The following is a 22,411-nucleotide window of genomic DNA, read 5'->3' as shown; positions in this document are numbered from 1 at the left end:
TACAGCTTCAGGCCCCATCTCCAGTCTGTCAGGGAGGGAGTCTTCAACTCTGACCCCAGGGAGTGCTCAGCAGGAAATCGCCTCTGTAAAACTTAGCTAAAAACAGCTTGGCTCACCCACCCAAGGCAGGGTGAGCTGGGAGGAGAGTCTGCCGCCTCCAGAAGGTCAAGTCCAAGGCACTTGGAGGGCCAGGGGCCACCTAGCCCAGGAGAGCCCTGGCTGAACTCTCAGAGATGTAAACCTGTGGCCTGTGTGGAGTACTGTCTCTCCTGGAGAGCTTTGAGTGGACTTCAACACCTCTGGAGGGAGGTGGAAGAAGCCCATACACTCTGACCCTGCCCCAAGCCGGACTCTACCTGGCACCACCATTCTACAGGGGAAACTGAGGCTCAGAGCCATCCAAAGTTAAGTTTATCAGTGGCAGGTCCCCAACTAAACCCCAAGGCTGTCTATTTCCAGTGTCCAGAGTCCATGGGAGCTGGCAAGATGCCCCAGGATCCAGCCAGCACTTTCCCCAGCCTCCCTCACTCTTGACTCCAAGGAGAGATGCTGTCTGTCTACCCAGGGGTGTGGGAAGGGTCGGGGGAGGCTGGGCTAGGGTGTCCAGGATAGAAGGCTTTTAACCCTGGCAAGGATGTGCCCTGAATCCTGCTGTGTTAGGGTGGAGTCAAGCCCATGACCTTGGCCCAGGCAGGGAACCTCCACAGACGATCAACTAAGACAGGATGGACTGGGGATGACTACCCAGAGGCACGTTTCACAAGGCTGCCTGCATCCTACTTGCTGCTCCCCGCTCTCCCCATCCCAGCTTCCCTCCCCACTATGTGGAAATCACACAGAGCCTAAGCTGCAGCCCACGCTGCCTGTGTCCTGTTTGCACAGTGGAGAATGAAGGCCACTGCCCCTGGGGTCCCTCCTGCTCTGAAGCCACCTCAGCCCTACCACATATCCTCGGAATGGCCCGGGTGCCACCGTCAGGCCCCGGCCACGATCTTTAGGAGAACGAGTTTATGGTTTCCATGTGGCCCGGTGAGCGGGGCAGGACTCTGGAGTACACTGGTTCCTTTATCCGATCTTGGCTTCCTCCCCCACTAAGAACCTTCACCATACAGGGCACAGGAAGAGCTGCAGGGGGCCCTGTATCCAAGCCCTAACGCTGCAAATATGTTGGTAAATCAATAAAAGTAGTCATTCGTATAAAATGCCTCAATGGGAGCCTGAACACAGTAGGCGCTCAATATACTTGTTGATTGAATAAATGATCGCCCAGGTCCTAGGCTCGAGTCCCCCACCCCCAATCATTGCCCTTCCTGGGATAGTGAAGCTTCTGTGTTGGGACGGGCCTTCCTACAGGGACTGGCCCACAGCAGCCCTCACTGCGGGGAATGAGAGATAGTTGATGTATTCTAGGACAGCCACTAGTTGGCCCAATGCGGAGCTAAACCTCAGCTCTCCCAAAGCCTCCATATGCCCCCTGTCCTCTTCACAACTGTGACTCCAGGACAGGGGTGGGGAGGCCCAGCAGGAAAAGGCAGAAACTGAAATCAAGACAGCAAGATGGGCTTCCTCTCACTGTGTAAACTACAGCAATGACCACGGTCTTAGGGTGGGGTACAGAGGACCTCCAGTCTCTGGGCCCATACAGGCTGCACTGGATCACCTGCAGAGACCCGAGCCCAGACACCCAGCCCCGGGAGAGCCACAAACACAGAGACTCAGGCCTCCACTCCCTTGTTAGGCCTGAAAAATAACTTGCTTAGGCTGCCGAAATGGTTCAGCTGGTAAAGGAACTTGCCACCAAGGATGACAACCTGAGTTCAATCCCCGGAACCTACATGATGGAAGGAGAGAACAGAGTCCCACAAGTTGTCCTCCAATCTCTACATGTACATGTAGCATACATGCACATGCATGTACACACACACACACTACATACATACATTCATATATACATACATAGGTATGTACATGTTTGTATACATGTGCACGAGTATACACACATCATACACACACAATGTATACATACATACGTACATACATACATACATACATACATACATACATGAGGGGCTTGCTAAAGTTTGTGCCAGCAAAGTCTCTTCAGTCAGCAAACCCACCAGCATGTCCCTGACAGAGACACATGCAAAGCCAGAGTCGTCCCCTCAGAGACCTGTGGCCTGGGCAGGCGAGACAGAGGGCTCTCTCCCCATATGCTGCCACCACTCAGAACAATTTATACCAAAAAATGTTGGAACAGGGACAACGCACAGATCACCACATGGATGCTGCCTGCCAAGTCCACCCGAGGTTGCTCCGTGGCCGGCGGCTCTCACAGAGGACAAGGACACCGTCTCCTTCCAAGAGGAAGGCTCAAACCCGGCAATGAAGGTCAGTGGTCCCATCTCCAGGCACACCCTCACGTACTCAAAGGGACAGCAGGAACACTAGCCTCCTTCTCTGAGTCTTCCAACCACCCAACAGCCCAGGGACCGTGTGCCAAAGACTACAGAGTAGCCAGACATGATGGACCCTGCCTGTAATCCCAGCCCTCAGGAGGTGGAGGCAGTATGATCAGGAATTCAAGGTCATCCTTGGCTACATAGTAAGGGACCAGCCTGGGCTACATGAGGCCCAGTCTCAGAAATCAAATCAAAATAATAATGATGGTGGTGGTGGTGATGGTGATGATGGCCTGTGGCCCAGGCATGGCATGCGGCTCTAGGAAGATGCTAACAACTGGCACAGCTTTGGACCTGTGCTCATAGGAACCATAAGGTAAGGAAGCATTCCAGGGCTTGCTGAGGCTCCAGCCAATGGCCCAACATCTCAACTCTCTAGGTCCAAGGCTCTTCCCTGGTTCTTCAGGTCTCAGTTGATGGCCACCCAGACACACATACCAGGCAACACTCCAGCTGAGTCTATGTGGCCACGCATAGCAGCCCTGGCTTCCTAGGCCCCTACACCTCACAGGTATTTGCATATTGTGTCTGCACAGAAGGAATATGGGGGTTGGGGTTCATCTGCCTCCTTTGTTCCTCCCTGGGGAGGAGAGGGTCACTACTGCAGTCCAATGTGCCCCTTCCCCTCAATTCACATACTTGCAGGTTTCCAGAGCCATTCAAGGCAGTGGTTTTTATTTGGAGAGTAGAAAGATTCAGATGTGGTCTTGCTAGGTAGCTCTAGCTGGCCTCAAACTCACAGCAATCCTGCCTCAACCCTTCTGCCTTGGCCTTGCAAGTGCTGAGATTACAAACACACGCTGTGGTGCCTGGTAAGCTGGGGAACCTCACGAGGGAGGAGGGGGCCATGTCACAACTGGAAGAGGGAGCCAAACACTCATGGCGCACAGGATGGCCTCCCAACAAAGGCTTGTGCAGTCTAGGTGTCCTTTGTTCCACTCGGGGAAAACTCTGATCCAAGGGTCACTTCCCTGACAGTGGGGTAGCACTGGCCTCCTAACACAGGGCAATGTCACCACGATCAACCACCACTCCAGGTAGCTTATAACCGCCTGTAACTCCAGCTCCAGAAGCATCAAATGTCTCTGGTCTCCTCAGGCACTTGTACACATGTACTCATACCCCAGACACACAGACATACATATAACTAAAAATAAAATAAATATTTTCAAACGTAAAGTAAGAGACCCAGAGAGCCAGCAAGTGCCCTTCACTACCTGAGTGAGGACGCAGTGAGGAGGGACCATCCACAAGGTGCAGACCTTCACAGACACCAGATTTGGCGGGCAGGGAACAGCAGGTACCTTGATGCTGAACCTCCCAGCCTCTAGAACAGTAGTTCTCAACCTTCCCAATACTGTGACCCTTTAATACAGTTCCTCATGCTGTGGTGACCCCAACCAGAAAATTATTCCATTGCTACTTCATAACTGTGATTTTGCCACTGTTAGGAATTGTAATGTAAATATCTGATATGGAAGATAGCTGAGACCCAGGGGGTCGCAACCCACAGGCTGAGAACTCATGAGAAGCGTGTCTGCCGATGACCCACCACTTGGGCCCTGGTGTCCAGTCACAGCAGGGTGACTGTGCCAGGACAGTAGCCTGCCGAGGAGTCAGTGTCCTCACACTGTCTTCTCTCCTGCCGCTCCGCCCAACCGCCCTGCTCCTCACTTGTGATAAGCATATTGCCTGAAGTGGGGTCCAGGTCCCATGCCCAGGCACAGAATTAAGGGCACAGTTCTTTGGGTGGCCCAGCGTCACTGAGAAGCAGGTGACAAAATCAATCCCAAGGTGCCTTCATGTACTCTTCGAGCATTCTGCCCAATTAACAGAAAACTGACAGACAGATGCAGGTTCTTCCCTGGGCTCTGAAAACAGCTCTATGCAAACACAGGATGTCTCGATGGACTTCTAGCTGGGAAGGGGCTGAGCACACACATTTGATTGATTGATTGATTGATTGATTATTTTATTTTTAAAGACAGGGTTTCCCTGTGAAACAATCCCGGCTGTCCTGGAACTCACTCTGTAGACCAGGCTGGCCTCAACTCACAGAGATCCACCTGCCTCTGCCTCCCAAGCGCTTTTTTTTTTTTTTTAATGTGCATTGGTTTTTTGCCATGGGTGTCTGGTCCCCTGGAATTGGAGTTACAGACAGTTGTGAGCTGCCATGTGAGTGCTGGGAGTTGAACCCGGGTCCTCTGGAAGAGCAGCCAGTGCTCTAATCTCTGAACCATCCCTCCAGCCCGAACGCACACACTTCTGAGGGCTCCAGGGGTTCAGCCAGATGGATCTGCCACCGCCCAGGCAGATCCACAGGTGGTACAGACCCCACAGTGCTGGCCTGAGATGTGTCCCGCCCTGGTGTGGCTGAGGACCTTCTTAGATGTGGCAGGGCCCCAGAGTCTCAGTAGGCTAACTACAGGAGCTCTCTGCCAGCCTTCACAGGCCCCCAGGCAGCCAGTACAAAGACTCCTTCTTAAAGAGCCTGGTGTGGTGGGTTAAAGCATAGAATGGAGAATCGGGCAGAGTGGATGCCAAACCCAGTATCTCTTCCTAGGCACTGTGAGATTCAGCTTACCCCAGCCTCAGTTTACCGGGTGAAACAACACTCCTAAGACCCACCCAGCTGCTGTGAGATGCTAGTTCACTCCCTCAGCCTACATTCATAAAGGCCCCACGTCAAGCTTCTGCACAGTTACTGGGGATATAACAACTGTGTGTAGGGAAGAAAAGGGCCCTGATCCAAGGGAGCTTACGGAGCCTAGCCCTGTACCTAGCATGGGCCAGTCTCCAAAGTGACTCTCCACACCACCACACACACTGAAATTGCTCCTTTGGCAGAAAGTTCACAATCCCTGGGAGAGGGGTGGGTGTCTACCTCCCACCACACCAACCCCACTTCATCCTTTGGGGCTCTTAGGAACAAGGACCATCTCTCCTGCACAGGATACTCCCTCCTCAGAGCTGTCCTTCCTTCTCCATGTCTGCCCTCCCCCTGGCCAACCAGTCTCCGCCCTTTCGTCCCTCCCTGTGTGCCTGACTGCCTGCCTTCCCCTGCCGGTCCCACCCTGAGAGGGTGTTGCCAGGTGGTCCTCGTTAGTTCAGCAGACTCCTCTCAGATGCTGGCTATGCCAGGGGAATCACGGCTGAGGGATGAGACACACCTGGCCTCCAGCATCCTCCCCATGAAAGCCGATGCTCACAGGATACTCAGCCTCAGCTCACTGCCCTGAGCCACGTGACTCCACCCTGTCCATCTGGCTGCCCTTGGACCCTTCCTGCGCCTAAGCCCATACATAGTCCGGCAGCGTCTTCCGGGGGACACCTCCTGCCAGACTTTCAGGACAAGGCACCCAACAGGGTAAAGTGGAAGCCACAAGAGACCATATTAGGGGAAAATTGCAGAAAGCAAAATGAAGGGTGCCCTACAGAGGAAAGTTAGCCTTGTGACTCATGTGCCCAAGAATATTCCATGCAGGGCTGGTTCCAGGTCATGCCAGAAAGCCAGGAAGCCCAACCTAACCCAAGCCACTTTGAGACTGACCAGCTGGGCGTTAGGCTGGGTCACATGCCTTGGCCACCAACTCCCGGCAATACTGACATGTCATTTGTATTCTTGGGGGTCCTGACATGACCCCTCTGAGATAGGAATGGGGACATTCCTAGGTAGGGCTACTGGGCCACCTCTGACGGCAAGACCATGAGCAAGGTACAGGCAAAGCCAGCGTTTCTCTTGAGCCCAGCTTGTCCCACCTCCAAGGCCCCCCCATGAACTGACCCCTATCTGTCCTGTCTACAGCAGCCAGTACCATGGGGGACTGAACTCACTTACTATCTCAGGTCCATGTGGCTCTCAGCCACAGGAAGCCTGGGTAAAGTAGAAACTCCCCCAAGCACCTGCTCTCATGAACACCCCTCACCATCTTGGACACTCTAGTCCCACGTCTCAGAGGATCCCCTCACACTGAATGAGACAATGTCACAAGAAAACGTCAGAGATTGGAAGCCGGGTCCCAGAGGCCCAACCGGCATGCTGGCTCTTGTACATGTGTCTGCTCCCAAATGGGACTCAACACTTGGGTCCTCACGGTGCCCAGTGAGTGACTTTCCAGAGATGCCTGGCTGGCTGGCTAGGGAGTCACTCCCAGGTCCCAACCCAGGCTGAGGAAAGCTCATGGTGTTCTGCCCTGAGGGTGTGCTGGGCAAGCCTGGCAACAACTCACAAGAAGAAATCCAGCAGCCCAGACAAAGTGTGGCAGGTGGGCAAATCTCAGGCATCTCTGACAGGCACGGCATCCCGGGATAAGCCAGACAGAACAAGGATGATCCAGGTCCCGGTGAGAAAAGCAGGCACTTTGCAGGGTAACACTGCTAGGTTCCAGCTACAGGGCCACCTCCACAGCTGTGTGACCCTGGGTGAGCCTCCTCTTACAGCAGTCCTGGACAAAGTTGGGGTTGGAACACAATACGATCCCTATCAAAGAATGGTTGCCCTTTCCTCCCAGGCAGGCCTGCAACTCAGCTACCAGGTTAAGATCTAAGTCCCCCAAAGCCAGTTCAGACAAGCTTGTGATGGAGGCTAGATATGAGTTAATATTTACCTGCAGTGACCCAAACCTTGCAGAACACCGGGCATGCCCCACCCATGGGCCAGGCAGGAAGACGGGGAGGGAGAGAGAGCCTGGGAACCTGAAGAAGATGAAAAAGCCAGGCCAGCCCCCACCCCCACCCCCCGCCCAGCCAGAGCATCCAGCTGTGAAGACCTTAGCAGCTGACACTCAAGGGCCCATTTCCAAAGGACCTGAGGCCGTGAGCACATGGCCCTAGAGACCCCACAGCTGGCCCTAGTCTCTAAGGTCATGACTCCATGACCCTCACCAAACCCAAAGTTCACTTTGCCTGTTTGGACCTGAGTTTCCCAGCAGTCTCAGGGAGAACCCACAAGGCAGATGAGTCATCAGACCCCACGGCTTGTGGGTTGCCATCCCCAGACACAGACGGGAAACCCATCAGAGCACTGAGCCAGCTCGAGGAGGTCTTAGTGTCAGTCTGAGGTACAGGTAGGGTTTGAATTCAGTCTTCCCTCTTTGAGACTGTTCACACCAGCCCACGGAGGCCAGGCTGCCTGCAGAGGACCTTCCTTCCCTGGACTCTCACTGGATTCTAACTATACTCTGGGCACTGATATGACTCTCTTAGTCCTTGCGACAGCTGTTAACAACAACCCCAAATTGAGAAACTAAACAGAGAGAAAGAGAGGTTGTGACGCTGAGCCAATGCCACACAACTGACAAGCGTCAGAAGTGACTGAGGAGGCTAAGGGTCTCAGCCACCATCTCTATAGGACTCCACTCATCACACATCCCCAACTGTGCCTAGGACATGAGAGCACCAAGGAAGGGCTGAGGAAGAGAGCTAGGACCCCCTCAGCTTTGCCTGTGACAGGACAGCATGTAACAGTATCATTCCCCTGCCGCGACACAGCCTACAGCTCCTCAGTGTGGCTCAGAGGCCCTGTTCTGACCCGTCGGCTAACCCCACCACTTGTTGGCATCTCCTGTGGACCAGGCCTTGTGGGAAGATGAAGACAAAAATAACCTGAGCTTGGGAATGGAAGAGGTGCCCACCTGCCCCAGCTCCCCAGGGCAGGACCCTGTCTCCATCCCAAGGCTGTCCCCCACCTCATCTGCCTGGGACCCTCCCATTACCTCTTGAGACTCAGCCCAGGCTAAAAGGCTCCCGCAATGACCACAGGATAACCAGCCACATGACCACAGGATAACCAGCCACATGCCCTCTGAGCACCTGAAATTCAGGGCTGCAGCCACTTGTTTTGTTTTCTGACTCCCAGAGGGAAGTGATGATGCTTCCACTGTCTCTCCAGATCCTAGAGGGTCCTCGGCACACACCGGGAGGCCAAGGAGCCGGGTGGCGGGTGGATGGGAAGATGAAGGGTGGATAGATAGATGGATGGGTAGATGGGTAGGAGGATAGGTGGTGGATAGATGGATAAATGGATGGTTGGGAGTATGGATGGGTAGGTGGAGAGGTGAATGAGATGGATGGATGGATGTATGGACAGACGGACGGATGGATGGATGGATGGAATAATGCATAGTAGATGGGCAGATGGATCAGTGGACGGATGGCAGTGTGGGTAGGTGGATGGAAGGATGAATGAAGGATGGGTAGAAGACAGGTAGAAGATGGATGATAGGTGAGTGGATGGATTGGTGTTTAGATGTGTGGATGGGTTAAGGGATGAATGGGTCGATGGTAGATGGGTAGATGGATGGATACAGGAGGGTAGATAATGGGTGGGTGTGTAGATAGATAAACGGATGGATGAATAAGCAAACAGATGCATAAATGCCAAGACAGCTGAACAACCAAAAAGATGGAGGAATGAATGAATAACTGAAAGAAAAATGACAGGAACTTATAAGAAGTGTTTTGGAGCCCTACTCCCACCTAGAATGTTCTAGAGCTCAGATCCCCAGGAACTCCAGCTGTATCCCAAGCTTCAGTCTGACTCAGACATCTTGCAGACAGCTGTTTCCCCAACCCGGCTTAGACCTCCTCTATGATCGCCCCGTCTCCATCACCAGACGCGCAGAGCAGGTAACACCACAGGCTGTGACTGGTCCGACAGTCATGTTCTCTACACTAGCCTTCATAGGTCTCAACAGATACCTCCTAAATGAAAGAAAACAAACAAACCAAAGACCTGGGAGCTTTGAAAAGCCGGGCCCAGCAAGGTCTGCCGGCCCCGGGCATCTCTGCGGGTGCGAGTCAAGCACGTGCATCCTGTACAGAGTCACCAGCGCAGTGTTGGCGTACCAGGCACATACCCAAGAGGAGCCTCCGGAGGCTGCTGGAGGCTGCTGCAGAGAAAGGCAGCTTGGAGCCGAGCCGCAGAGGGCTCCCACTCACATGACAGTCACTCGGCCAAACTTCTCCAGGTCTGAGGGTCTCGAAGCTGTCTCCAAGCTGGTCCCTAAACTGCTGGCTTCAGACCCACCTGAGTACAAGAAGCTTCACATGCAGATTCTGGCCTGGGCCGACCTCATTGGTAGAGCACCAGCCTAACATGCACCAGAGTGGGAATGAAAGCAGACCCTGGGCTCCAACCCCAGTACCCCCCCAAAAAAATCACATCCCAAACTCTCCCAATTCCTCCCTAAGAGGCCTGGGGATCAGCATTCTTGGCAGGCCGTCCAGGGCCCCACCTGACACACACTCAGGTCAGAATGCTGGCTCCTGGGTTCTCCAGGGCTCAGGACCATCTGTCTACACCTGCTACCTTTGCACACACTTGGCCCGCTTGGAGAAAGTCCCTGGTGCGACATCCAAACTTTCTAGGAATCACTGGATGAATCTCCCTCCCGCTCTCCTTGCCCACGTGTCTGCCCCTACCATGAGCCAGGTTACCCCGGCCGGCCGGCCATCCCAGCCAGGTTGCCGCCCCAGGCAGCCTGTGGTTACAGTTAACAAGACCCATGTTCAGGGAAGTGACATCAGACAACCAAGGAGCACAAACAGGCTAGGAATGAGAGTTCTATTGGTCCCAGGTCCTAGGGATGTCCCCAAACTCCACAAGCAATAGTGTCTAAGTTTAAAGGTGTCAAAAGTCCTAAAGAATCATGCACACCAATATATACATTTGGGGCAACATCTGGGTCCTGCAATACATTACAGGTTACTCACTCGGAGAATGGAGACATTCAGAGGTCAGGAACAGTAGGGAAATCACAGCAGAATAATGCACGTGTTAAAGGCTCTGAGAAGTCCTGCAGCACCAGAGCCTGATGAAACGACAAAGATAAAGAGACTTGTTGACTTGGAAGACTTTCAAGCCCTGGTTGGGTCAGGGCTAGAGAGTGGAAGAGGTGGGGCTAGAGTGGGAGAGGTGGGGCTAGAGAATGAGAGAGGCGGGGCTAGGGAGTGAGAGAGGCGGGGCTAGAGAGAGGCGGGGCTAGAGTGGGAGAGAGGCGGGGCTAGAGAGTGGGAGGAGGGACCTGAGCTCAACCTGCCTCCAGAGTCCACCCTGGTAACCAGTGTGTCAAGTATTTCTTACTGAGTGAATGTTCCCTTAAGTTAAAGGCCTGATCACTCCCTGTGGTGTTACTGGGGTGAGGAAGAGGGAGGATCCTTTAAGAGGTGGGGCCTAATGAGGAAATGAGGCCATTGGGGTACGCCTTTAAAGGGAATATTGGGATAGCCAGAGCATGGTGGTGCACGCCTTTAATTCCAGCACTAGGGAGGCAGAGACAGGGGGATCTCTGTGAGTTCGATGCTAGCCTGGTCTACAAAGCAACTTCCAGGACAGAGCTACATAGAGAAAACCTTGTCTTGAAAAAAACAATAAATAAATAAACAGGGACCTTGGCCCCTTTCTCCCTCTCTTTCTCTGCTTCCAGGCCACCACGTGGTAAGCGGCTTTGTCCCAAAACACACTCCTTATTGTGTAAGCACAGCACTGAGAGGTAGAGGCAGAAGCATTAGGAATTCAAAGCTACCCTTGACTAAATAATGAGTTGGAGGTCAGCCTGGGCTACAGGAGATCCCCTCTTTCTTTTTTAAATAATGAAGTTGGAGCCAGGCATGGTGGCGCACTCCTTTAATCGCAGCCCTTGGGAGGCAGAGGCAGGCAGATCTCTGTGAGTTCAAGGCCAGCTTGGTCTACAAAGTGAATTCAAGGCCAGCCAGAGCTACACAGAGAAACCCTGTCTCAAAAGAAGAAGAGGAGGAGGAGAAGGAGGAGAAAGAGGAAGAAGAGGAGGGGCTGGAGAGATGGCTCAGTGGTCAAGAGCACTGACTGCTCTTGCAGGGGATCCAGGTTCAATTCTCAGCATCTACATGGGTGGTCACAACTGTCTCTAACTCCAGTCCCAGGGGATCTGATACCCACAGACATTGTACACACGTGGTACACAGACATACATTCAGACAAGCCTATACATGTAAATCAAAAATAAATAAAATCTCAAAAAAAAATTTTTAAATGGAATGAGAAACCTTAGATGTTCAATCTGCCCATCTCACAAAAGAGGAAACTGAAGCTGAGGAAGAAGTTGGAGGTAGGGAGGGCAAGACTATTCATGCTCTCCTGGATGGTTGGAAGTGGGGTGTGAACCCAGGTGCCCAGCTCCAGGCTCCTGGCACACACCCTCCCTAAGACCCCAGAGTAGTAAAAAGCCCAAGACTGGGAACTGGGCTGCTGGGATCCCCAGTCTGGTCTACCTGACTAGGCCGACCACAGCACCAAGGCTTTGGGATAAAATGGGAACAATTGGAAAGACGGGGTGTCCCTAAGTGGGTAAGCGAAATCAAGGCCCCCCAAGATCCTACCCAGATGGCAGGCCTGCAGGAGACACACATGCTCAGGTAAACTGAGGCTGACAGGGACCCTCAGGGTTTCAAAGGAGGGCTCCAGAGTCACATGGGACAGTGTTCACCCCTGCTGTGTACTCACTCTGTGACTTTGGGCTAACTGCTCACCCTTTGCTGCCGCATCTATACAGTGGAGATAAATAAGCCTGCACATTACATACAAAACATCACCAGATGAGCCACAGTGACTGCGGTTAGGACTCCAGTCCTGCAGGCCATGTTCATGGTACCCCTGCTTTAGGAGGGGATGGGGAGACCCTTGCTCACCTCGGCTACACTCAGAAAGGGCGGGGCTCTGAAACCTGCCTGACACCTCTTGCCGTTCCCCAGCATGAGGCGTGGGCCTGCCATCTATGAAACACAGCTCCCCGGTGGGGCCACCTCCCTTGGTGGCCTCATGTGACCTGTGTTAATCGAATCCTGGACCAGACCCATGTGGTTTTCCCAACACTGCAAGGAAACAGACGCCCAGAAAGCTTTCATGCCGACCAAGTGGCTCCGGGAAGCCCCACGCCCCACTCCTCATCTCCAGAGGCCCCGAGACTACAAAGACAAAGGTCAAAGCCACAGCATCTGTCCTGCGAGCCCCTCCCTGGGGTTACTCAACCTCCTGCCTCTGCCCTGAGATGTCCTTTGTTTCATCTACCTTGTTATGCTCTGTGACCTTGGGCAGGTTGCTTAACCTCTCGGAGTCTCTGAAACCTCTTTTAAGAAAAAAGGAATGAGCAGAGTTTGGGAAACCTGAGGAAGCAAGAAAGGTTCAGACACGGGGCTAGTAATCCGGGGCTCGGACCAGCTTCAACGGGCTTCCTGTGTCTCCAGCCCCCTCCAAGCCAGGATGTCCCTGGGACAGAAAATTCTGGTTGTGTTATTCCCTGACCCAAACATCTGAAGGGCTCAAAGACCTTCAGAATAAGTCAGAGGGGTCCCATGAGAGGTGCAGGGTCTCCAGCAGCATTCCCCTGCCTCCAGATCCCTCCCTCCTCTGGGCTAACTTTGCCATTTACTTCACCCAGCACCTCCTCCAGTCTTCCCTTTCCCTGTGTTGGGTGGTGACCTGTCGGCCTTCCCTAGAGACTGAGCATGCCCATATCCTACTCCGCTGGGCATCTTGGCTCTGCACCTGTGCCTGTATCCAGTCACTTACTAAACGGGTGTCAGAGAAGAATGCAAAGCCAGACAGATGAAAACCACTGCATGCTTCTGGCATCCTCTTGGCAAGACTGAAGGAGGTCACCAAGGTCATGGACACAGTAGCTGGCCTGCTGGGGAGCCTCCCTCTCTCCCTCCTGCTCTCCCTCCCTCTCTCCCTTCCTCTCTCCTTCCCACACAGCTGGGCATTGTGGGAGCCTCTCTCCCAGCTCCGCCACCAGAATCATGCTTGTACTTCTGACTTCTGATCTTCCCAGAGTGCTGAGCTCAGCCCCACACCCCAGCACAGCAGGGTGGGTTCCTCCCAACCAGGTTCCCAGTCTCCTGTGGGGCCCCTGCCCACCCCCCACTGCACCCTCCAGCCTAGATGTTGAGCTCAAGTCTGACTCTCCACAGGTGCCAGTACACTTTGGATTTCCAGCCAACCTCTGAATGTGACCTCCTGAACTAAATCCTCAGTTTCCCCCACAAGCCATCCCCACAAACTGGCTCACTTACTGACATTGCCAACAACCACGGATACAAGAGAAAATTCTAGAAGTCACCTGATTCCTTCCTCCTGCCCCCCCCCCACCCGGTGCATGCAGTCCTAGCTCGCAATTCTAGCCGATTCTATCTCAGACACATAACCCTGATCCCACACTTATCCCAGCTCCCTGGCACAACCCGCACCTATACCCTGCTTCCCTCTGGCCCCAGGAGCCCACTGCCTTGTCCAGCAGATTGCTAAGATCTTCCTCAAGTGACTATGGCAACTCAGGGGGACTGAGGCAGGTGGAGCACAGGGTGGGTGTGCTAGGCATACGGTGCAAACCTTCCTGAACCCCACACCGGCCATCTCCATCTGTTTATCCCCTCCACTGGCCTGGAAACTATGGCCTCCCTACCCTGTGTCTGGCCCTCAGCCTTGGATAATATCCAGGCAAATGCCCCCAAGTCACGGCCACTCAGAAAAATTATCTGCAGACTTCTTAACAGATCATAAGGATTGGGGGGTGAGGCCTAGTGGCCATTCTGAGGTTGTTGATGGCCCTGGAGAGGGACTATGAGCCTCAGTTTCTCCCAGCTTCCTTTCTCTCTCCTACACTCCCACCATTATGATGCTATCTGCCTCGACCCCATCATCAGAGCCAAGAAGATGCTGTACAATCCCCTTGAACATCTAGAACTGTGAGTCATAAACGTCTTCGTTAACCTTGTGCTCTGTTACAGTAACAGAAAACTGACTCGTAAGTACATCTGCCATTAGAGAAGATCCACGAGGAAAGGGTGACAGCCTGCCTGCTCCTTGTAACTGAGAGGGATCAGAGCACGCCACCCCAAGGCCAGCGTGATGACCAGGCCTGACAACCTGAGTTCGATCCCCAGGACCCACGTGGTGAGAAGAACTGACTACCACAAGTTGGACTCTGACCTCCCCAGGAACATCACAGCGCATGCACACACACACACACACACACACACACACACACTCATGCACGCACACATGCACACACACAGGCACACAAAATAAATACATGTAAAGCATAAATAAAAAGAATGTTACCTCAAAATCTGTCACTCTGGTGTAAGAATACTTTTGAGCTAAAGGCCCTGAGCAGGCAGCAGGGACAGGAATGCTCTCCGCCTGTGCCCTCTGTCTAAAAGCAGGGCCTATGTTTCCCTTTGTGACAGGGACATAAATCCCTCCCCCTCAAACAGGAAGAAGAGGAATGTTGTCTGTATGCGGTGCCTACTGAACATCTGCGATGGACCTTCTTGATTGTCAACTGAACAGGATGTAGAGACCCTTAGGAGTCACATTTCATGGCCTACCCATGAGGGCATTTCCAGGGAGGTTAAAGGAGGTGGGAGACGCCCCCTGATTAGGGTCAACACTGTCTCCGGGGCTCAGGTCCTGGACTGCTAAGAAAGCATAAAATCGAGCTGAACACCAGCAGTCATCGCTCCCTGCTTCCTGACTGTGATACAACCCGCAGCCTCATAGGCTGCACCCCACCTGTGTTCCTTCCTCAGGCTGCTTTCGTCAGGTGTCGTCACAATGACAGGAAGGTGGCTGACGCAGCCTCACTTTACTACCGTTTCCTGGTCATTTTCCCAGGACTGACGACCCCTAGGCACTCAGCCTTCACACTTCTCCAGTAGTTCAGATTTATCACCCTGTGTTAACGTGGGACGTCCACTTCTTAGGGCTCTCTCCCAACTGCTCTAGGGAGCCCCAACACAGCCTTTAGAATTTAATATTTAAAATAATAATAATAAGGCTACATACGGGGCTGGAGATGTGGTTCAGTTGGTAGAATGCTTGACTAGACCGCACAAGGTTCCAGGTCCCAGAAAGCAGGCATGGTGACACGCACCTGCCGTCCCAGCACTGGGGAGGTGGAGCGGGAGGATCAGAAGTTCAGGGTCACTCTAGGCCAACATGGGCTACAGGACGCCCTGTCTCCAAAATTTAAATTAAGTTAAATCAAAAGGTTAGACTCAATGTAACATTTAGGAGGCTGAGGCAGGAAGATTCCTATGAGCTCAAGGATAGCCTAGGGTACGTAGTAAGTTTCAGCTCAACCTGGATCATATAAGACAACGTCTCAAAAAAAATCAATATCAAATAATATTCGGGGCCAGCAAGATGGCTCAGTGGGTATAGGAGCTTGAGTCGAGCTTGACAACCTGAATTCAATCACCAGGACCCACAAGGTAGAAGCAGACAACTGACTTCCTACAAGCTGTTCTCTGACCTTTACACACTCAGCTTAGTACACACACACACACACACACACACACACACACACACACACAAAGTAATCAATCAATCAATAAATAAATGTAATAAAAAGTTCATAAATAAAAGCATGCCTTCTCTCTTATTAATCTGCCTTTTGACAGTTTAATTCTCAGGCCTCAGGAAGACCCTGAAAGTGCAGAGCATCGTTTCCTCGCCCACGTAACAATCACCCAAACTTGCACTCAGCCCACGCACTGCCCTGGGCACCTGCATTTCTCTTGTTAGGTCTCCACGCCCTGAGACTCCAGAGTTAGCATGACTCTACTTTACAGAGAAGGAGAGTTACCCAGTGGTGAGCAGCGGACCCCTCCTCTCCAGAGCCAGTGCAGGCCGACCTGGTGCATTGTGGGTTCTACAAAACCTGGGCCAAAAGAGCAAGCCAGTGGCTGCATGAGTGAGTGGTACACGCCACCCTGTCCAGAGTCGGGAGCTGGTTCCATAAAGGGCTATTTTGGGTTTCTTCCAAGTTTTCTTCAATGGCCACGAAGTACATGTGTCATTAAATGTAAAATAAAGGGGAGCTGGAGAGATGGCTCAGTGGTTAAGAGCACTGGCTACTTTTCCAGAGATCCTGAGTTCAATTCCCAGCACCCACATGGCAGTTCAAAACTGTCTATAACTCCAGTTCCAGGGGATCTGACATCCTCACACATATACATACATGCAAGCAAAACACTAAAGCACATAAAATAAAAATAAATAAAACATTAAAAATAAATTAATCAATAAAAAAAGTAAAAGGGCTGGAGAGATGACTCAGTGGTTAAGAGCACTGGCTGCTCTTGCAGAGGACTCAGGTTTGGTTCCCTATGCCACCTAGGGGCTCACAACCATCTGTAACTCCAGTTCCAGGGGATCCAACACCCTCTTCTGACCTCCACATACACTCCAGGCACACACGTGGTACACATACATGCAAGCAAACACTCATACACACAGAAATAAAATGAATGTTTTTAAAAACAAAAGTAGCCAGGCATGGTGACACACGCCTTGTATCTTAGCACTCAGGAGGCAGAACCAGGTGGATCTCTATGAGTTCTGGGTCAACCTGGTCCACATAGCAAGCTCCAGGGTAGCCACAGCTTACACAGTGAGATCCTGTCTCAAGAAACAAAAATAATAAAAGTAAAATAAACCCTTATGTAATGAGTACTCGGGAGGTTCTGGGAGGGATCCAGGTGGGAGATGTTTTCTCTTCTCTTCTAAGACTGTTATTTTCCTACTTGATTTAACCATTGTTTCCCTATGGAAATTGAATAAGATCCGCTCCTGACAGCTCCCTCCCTCCACCCACTTCAAACAAGGAAGAGAGAGACTCACAAGAAGGAGGGCAAGGAGGAGGTGGCTGAATTCTGTGCTGATGGCTGGGATTCAGGACACATGCCAAGCAAGGGGTTTCTGGAATGGACTTTCACTAAGAAGCGCCAGGGAAGAGGAGTTCACCTTAGGCTCCCCGTGGGCAGATGCCACCGTGTGCTGGTACCATCACAACTGGCTTACCACAACCCAACCACTGTCCTGGGCTGGGGACATGCCTATGGCGGGGAGGGACAGTCCGAGACCACCTCTCAACCAACCCACAGGCTGGAGGGGAGATGCAATCAGGAGCCAGGGCCAGGGTGTAACTAAGAGGCCAACCGTATGAGCTGGCCATCCGTCTTTTCATCTCCACATCATGTGTGAACTGCCAGGATACCAGCAGCTGTGCAGACCAGGCCTCAGGACGGAGTACAGCAGCGTGCTAGGGCACAGGGTGGAAAAGCAGAGCTGTGGGCCAACAGAACAGGCTCTGGTCACCTCCAGCTCCCAGCCACGTGGCCCTGGCCTCACCTCGTAGTAGAGGATGGAGACAGCAATGTGGCCGCCTCGAGGTGAGGAGGACTAAACATGCTCCCCGTGCAATGGTGGGGTGCCCACCACCCCGCAAATTCCCTGCGCACCCCTGCAGCTCTCCTGACACCGCACCAGGGCTGTCCCTAAGAACACTAAAGTCTCCCCAGACTTAACGTAGAGCCGGGGGTGACGAGCCAGTAGCAAACCACTGGACCTCCCCAACACGGGGTTAAAATAAACACTTTCCCCACCTCTTTGGCTTCAAAGTAAGAAGGGCAAAGTGCAGGGGGGGGGGGCGGGGGGAGCACTCCAGATATCTAGAGAGCCGTCTTTCCTCCCCACCTCCTCAGCAAAGGGACGAGAAACCCAGGACAAATGTGGGAGCAGAGGACAGTGAAACCACCTCTAAGCTGGCATGGCGGTGCTCATGTGTCGCCCAGCCACATCAAGACCAATGCGACACAGCTGGGCAGGGGGTCTCTCTCTCCCCTGCCCCCCTCTCCTCCTTCTCTCTACATTACCAGAAAAACTGACGGAAGTAATTTCTGTCTCTTGTCCTGGCTTAGGCGGGTAATTGAGACTACGCCGTTTTAAAGGCGGTGTGTTGATTTGGCTACCTGAACCTGCGGTTTTTCCATGCCATGCCATCCTCTTAATCCTGCACCTGAAGCCAGGCCCTCTCATCCATCTGAGGGAAGAGCACCTGGAACCTGAGCAAGGATGAGCATGAGTTGGAGGCCAGACTGAGCTAAACAGCAAAGCTTGTCTCAAATGCAAGTAAGACATGCGGCCTGTCTGGATGATCTCCCCACTTAAGCGCCCAGTAACGCTGAATAACTCATTCTGAACCCCTGAGACCTGGAACAGCAGCAGCAGGTCTGGGTGGGGGCAGGTAAGCAGTATGAAACACTTCAAGACACACAAGAAAGGGAGCGAACCCAGCATAAGGCCTGATGGACAAGGTGTGCAGGCATCCTTTATGGATACCCAGGAAGATGCCATAATCCCAGACCCAAGGAAGGTCTGGTACTGGGTACTGCCCACTCTGCCACAGACCTGCAGATTCCCAGTTCACCTGGTGCTGGAGTCACACTGAAGCTGCTTCTGCTACTGAACCTTCACAGACACTGTTCCAGGGCTGCTCCTTCTCCACGCTGGGCTCGGCACATTCCCGCACCAGAGGCTGCCATACAGCCGCCCATGTTCTGATGGTGGCTCTGTTGAATGACCAGTTTGAACACCTCTGGAACCTAGCAATGCATTCTACATGTTGGTACAGGCTGACCCCAGCAACCATAGTCCAGGATCCTGCCCAGACTCAGTAAGCTGTCATTTCTGAGTCCCAACCAAAGGTCATAAACCATCTAAAAGCCAGCCAACTCCTCTCCCTCACAAGGTCCCAGAATCTGTCCAGGTGGGACGTGGTCACCAGTGCCTATGCCACCCTCAAGCAGCTTCAGCCACACAGGTGACCTGAACGTCACCAGGAGCTACCTGACATGTCTGGCACCTTGACAGCTCACTCTATCTCTCAGTGCCTAGGTCACTCCCCCCCAACCCCCCCACCCCACCCCACCCCCGGTCAATCAATACCAAAGCTGCTCTCAATAAATCAGGTCTCCTTCCACCATCCCCCTCCCCTTCTCTTTTGAGACATGTAGCTCTAGCTGGCCTGGAACTCACTACATAGACAAGGCTGGCCTTGAACTCCCAGAGATCCACCTGCCGCTGTCCTGCAAGTGCTGGGATTAAAGGTGTGCATCACCACACCTGGCTTTAACTCACAATTTTTTAATCTTTGTAATGTGTGTGTTTCTGTGTGTCTGTATGATATATGTGTGAGAGCAGACACGAACAAGCCACAGCATATGTGGAGGTCAGAGGACAACCTCATGCATGGTCCTTGTCTTACACTTTGTTTGAGACAGAGTCTCACTGTTTGTGGCAGCATATACCAAGCTAACTGGCTCGCAGACCTCCAAAAACTCACTGTTTCCCTCCACCTCCCATGTGGGTTCCAGGGATTTGAACTCAGGTCCTTAGACTTGGGCAGCAAGGGCTTACCTATTGAGCCATCCTCCTGGCCTCACTCATGATTTTGTCTAATGGATGTTTAATAATCAGCTCCCAACACTAGGCCACTGGCTCTCATGCATCGAGACTCACTAACTCCAGCACAGCTTGCCCAGAGCTCTGTACAAACCCATCAGGACAGACAATTCCTGGGAACATACTCAATCCAGGGGCCCTGAAGGAAAGTGACCCTGCGGACCTCCACCAAGGCAGACACTGGGGACACCAGACAAGAAGCTGGGCCTGAGGGAGTCTAGGGAGACGGGAAGAGAACCCCGGACCACTCACTGTTTATGAGTTTGAATCTGTGGGGACTCTGGATCCCTCGGGGACCAGACAGGGACTTGTTGGCCTTCGTGGGACAGGGTGAGAACAGAGGCCTGACGCAGCAGCTTGCAGAGGCCAGAGAGGATGAGGAGGTGGAAAGCACGGGCTGGAGCCCTGCGCCTTCCCTGACTTACATCAGGCTGATACTTGCCTGCTATTGATTGAGTTTCCTCATCTGTAAAACAGATTGTCTTCCCCACCTAATTACCAGGGCTGTTGTCAAACGAAGAGATAGGGGCTGTGAAAGTACAATATAAACCTAAGCTGTTATCACCTGTCTCTAGAACCACCGCTTTATCTCTCCAACAGTATCTAAGATGATTATATTCTTGCTACCCTGTACCTTCCCACTGTGGAAGCTTCCAGGGCTCTCAGCTCGTCACTCAGCCCTCCACGTCTACGCAGGGGTCCTTCCTCTTCTGACAGCCTGGGACCCATGTCCCCAAGGAGCCCAGCAGCTTTTCCCAGCTTGTTGGTTTGTTTGTTTGTTTGTTTGTTGCGGAAGGAGCCCAAGGCCCTGCACGGACCAGGCAAGTGTTCTACCACTGGGCTACAGCCTCAGCCCCCTAAAGTTAAAACCTGAAACAACACAATGCGGGAACCACCAGTTTCAACAACTATGAAATGTGCCAGGCAGTGTTGCAGGCGGGTGACCAAGAACAGACATAGCCCTTGCATTCAAAGCCTTCCAAATGTAGGGGAGCCTCTCTACTGGGGACAAGAGTCCTAAGAGCATGGGAAAACTTGCCTGGCTTGATGGAAAGGAGGTACCCCCAAATGAGAATGAAGAGGTGAGGGATGGAACCCATCTGTAGATGGAGCAAGAGTGGGACCAAGGAGGCAATCCCAGCCCCAGGCAGACAAATGGGATGGAATAGCGCGTGCAGAAAAAGAGCATCCTGAGCTTTGCCTAAGATCTTCAGTCTATGCTTGTCTCTCCTCTGAGAGCCCAGCCTGGACGGGGTCCATGCTGTGTAGACAGGTGGATAGTTGGGGGTTTCAGCTCCAACCCACAGGGCTGCAGTGCTGGGCTGAACGTATTAATGAGCCTTCACAACCTGCTCTCTCCCCCACATCCAAAGTGGAACAGATGGGACCTGGGGCGGGGGTGTGGGGAGCGGGCAGGAGTTTCCCTATAGGGACTCCAAGGCCTTTGAAGCAAGCCCTGAGATCCGAAGCCCCTCAGAAATGAGACCCACCCAGTACCATCTCCCCGCTTTCGGCTGAGGTGGGGTCCTCAGGCTCTGGGGGGGGGGGGCAAATGACTCCCACCTTCAGGAACACAGAGAAACCTGGCCCCTCCCCCACTTCAGACCCGGGCTCCCACTCACAAGTCACGCCCGAAAGCTGATCTCCACCATTTAGAGAGCCCACTGGACTCTATCTCCACCCAAGGCCACCCAGGGCTCTGTGCCCATGGCCTCCCGCTGACCCAGCATCCAACCCTCCTACACTCCACTCCTGCAGGAGGCCTGGCTGTCCCGCCTCTGGGCAAGGGCTCAAGAGGCTGACCCAGAACAGAAGCCACACCGTGTTACCTGACTTCATGCAATCTGGGGACTCCACAACACCCAAGGTCAGAGGGGCGTGGGAGGGGCACAGTGAACCACAGTGGAGGGATGGGGCGAGCATGACAGAGAGCTGGGGGCGGGGGACCGGAGGGGGGGGAGTCCAGAACAGAGAGGGGGAAAAACAAAACCAGACTGAGGCACAAAGGCCAGTCAGGACTCAGACAGAGGGACACTCATGGAGCACAAAAGGACTCAACCAAGAGCCGGACCCGCGCATACAGGGCTGGGGACTGTCCCCAGAGGCACCTGGGAGACCCGGACACACAAAGCGGCCGGAGCCGGGAGCCCCGGCCTGGGCAACACGCAACTCACCGTCCCTGCCGCTGACAAAGGCTCCGCGCCACCGCGCCTCCCGATCCCGCCGCGGGCGCCGGTGGCCGGGCCGAGCCCCGCGCCCCGCTGCAGCCCCGGCCCGCGGCCTGCAGCCGCTGCACGGCCAGCCCCGCCCGCACGGTCCCGGGGCGCGCGGCTGAGGTCACCGCTTAACCCCTGGTGGCCTGGCTTGCACGCAGCGCCCCTCCCAGCTCCCCTAACCGTGAACCCAGAGGGGGGCGGGGCTCGGTTCTTCACTCATCCTTCTCTCTCTCCGGGAAACTGAGGCTGGGGGTGGAGAGACCCCAGGCAACACGAGGGACACACACACAAACCTCCGCCTTCCCAGTCTGGCACCGGATGCCCCTGTACACCACTGCGCCTCTCCTCTGCAGCCCTGGGAAAGATCCTGAAGACACCAGGCTCCTTTAAATTCCCCCAGCATGACCTGGAGTTCCCTGCAAGGGGTGAAAGGTGCATGGGCCTGTCCTCAG

General features: G+C 53.5%; 1 protein-coding gene across 7 annotated transcripts in view; it reads right to left on the bottom strand.

The window, feature by feature from the left end:
- Window positions 1-22,038, bottom strand: part of Arhgef10l (Rho guanine nucleotide exchange factor 10 like) — a 138,873-nt gene extending 116,835 nt beyond the window's left edge. For 3 of the 7 annotated variants that reach the window (XM_052715392.1, XM_052715393.1, XM_052715394.1), the window contains exons 1-2: window positions 21,918-22,037; window positions 10,174-10,270 (exon numbers count right to left, since the gene is read on the bottom strand). The gene's annotated coding sequence lies outside the window, so the exon portion shown is untranslated. Of the gene's footprint in view, window positions 1-10,172; window positions 10,271-21,917 lie in introns of all 7 variants that reach the window. The other 4 variants (XM_052715389.1, XM_052715391.1, XM_052715390.1 and 1 more) reach the window with 3 other exon arrangements.
- Window positions 22,039-22,411: the final 373 nt, after the last annotated feature.

The sequence above is a fragment of the Peromyscus californicus genome, unplaced genomic scaffold (assembly GCF_007827085.1).
Source record: "Peromyscus californicus insignis strain IS unplaced genomic scaffold, ASM782708v3 Scaffold_5__1_contigs__length_169319896, whole genome shotgun sequence".
In the NCBI taxonomy this organism is placed as follows: domain Eukaryota; kingdom Metazoa; phylum Chordata; class Mammalia; order Rodentia; family Cricetidae; genus Peromyscus; species Peromyscus californicus.
Note: the sequence above shows the minus strand (reverse complement) of the source record. Positions and strands in the feature narration are given on the sequence as shown.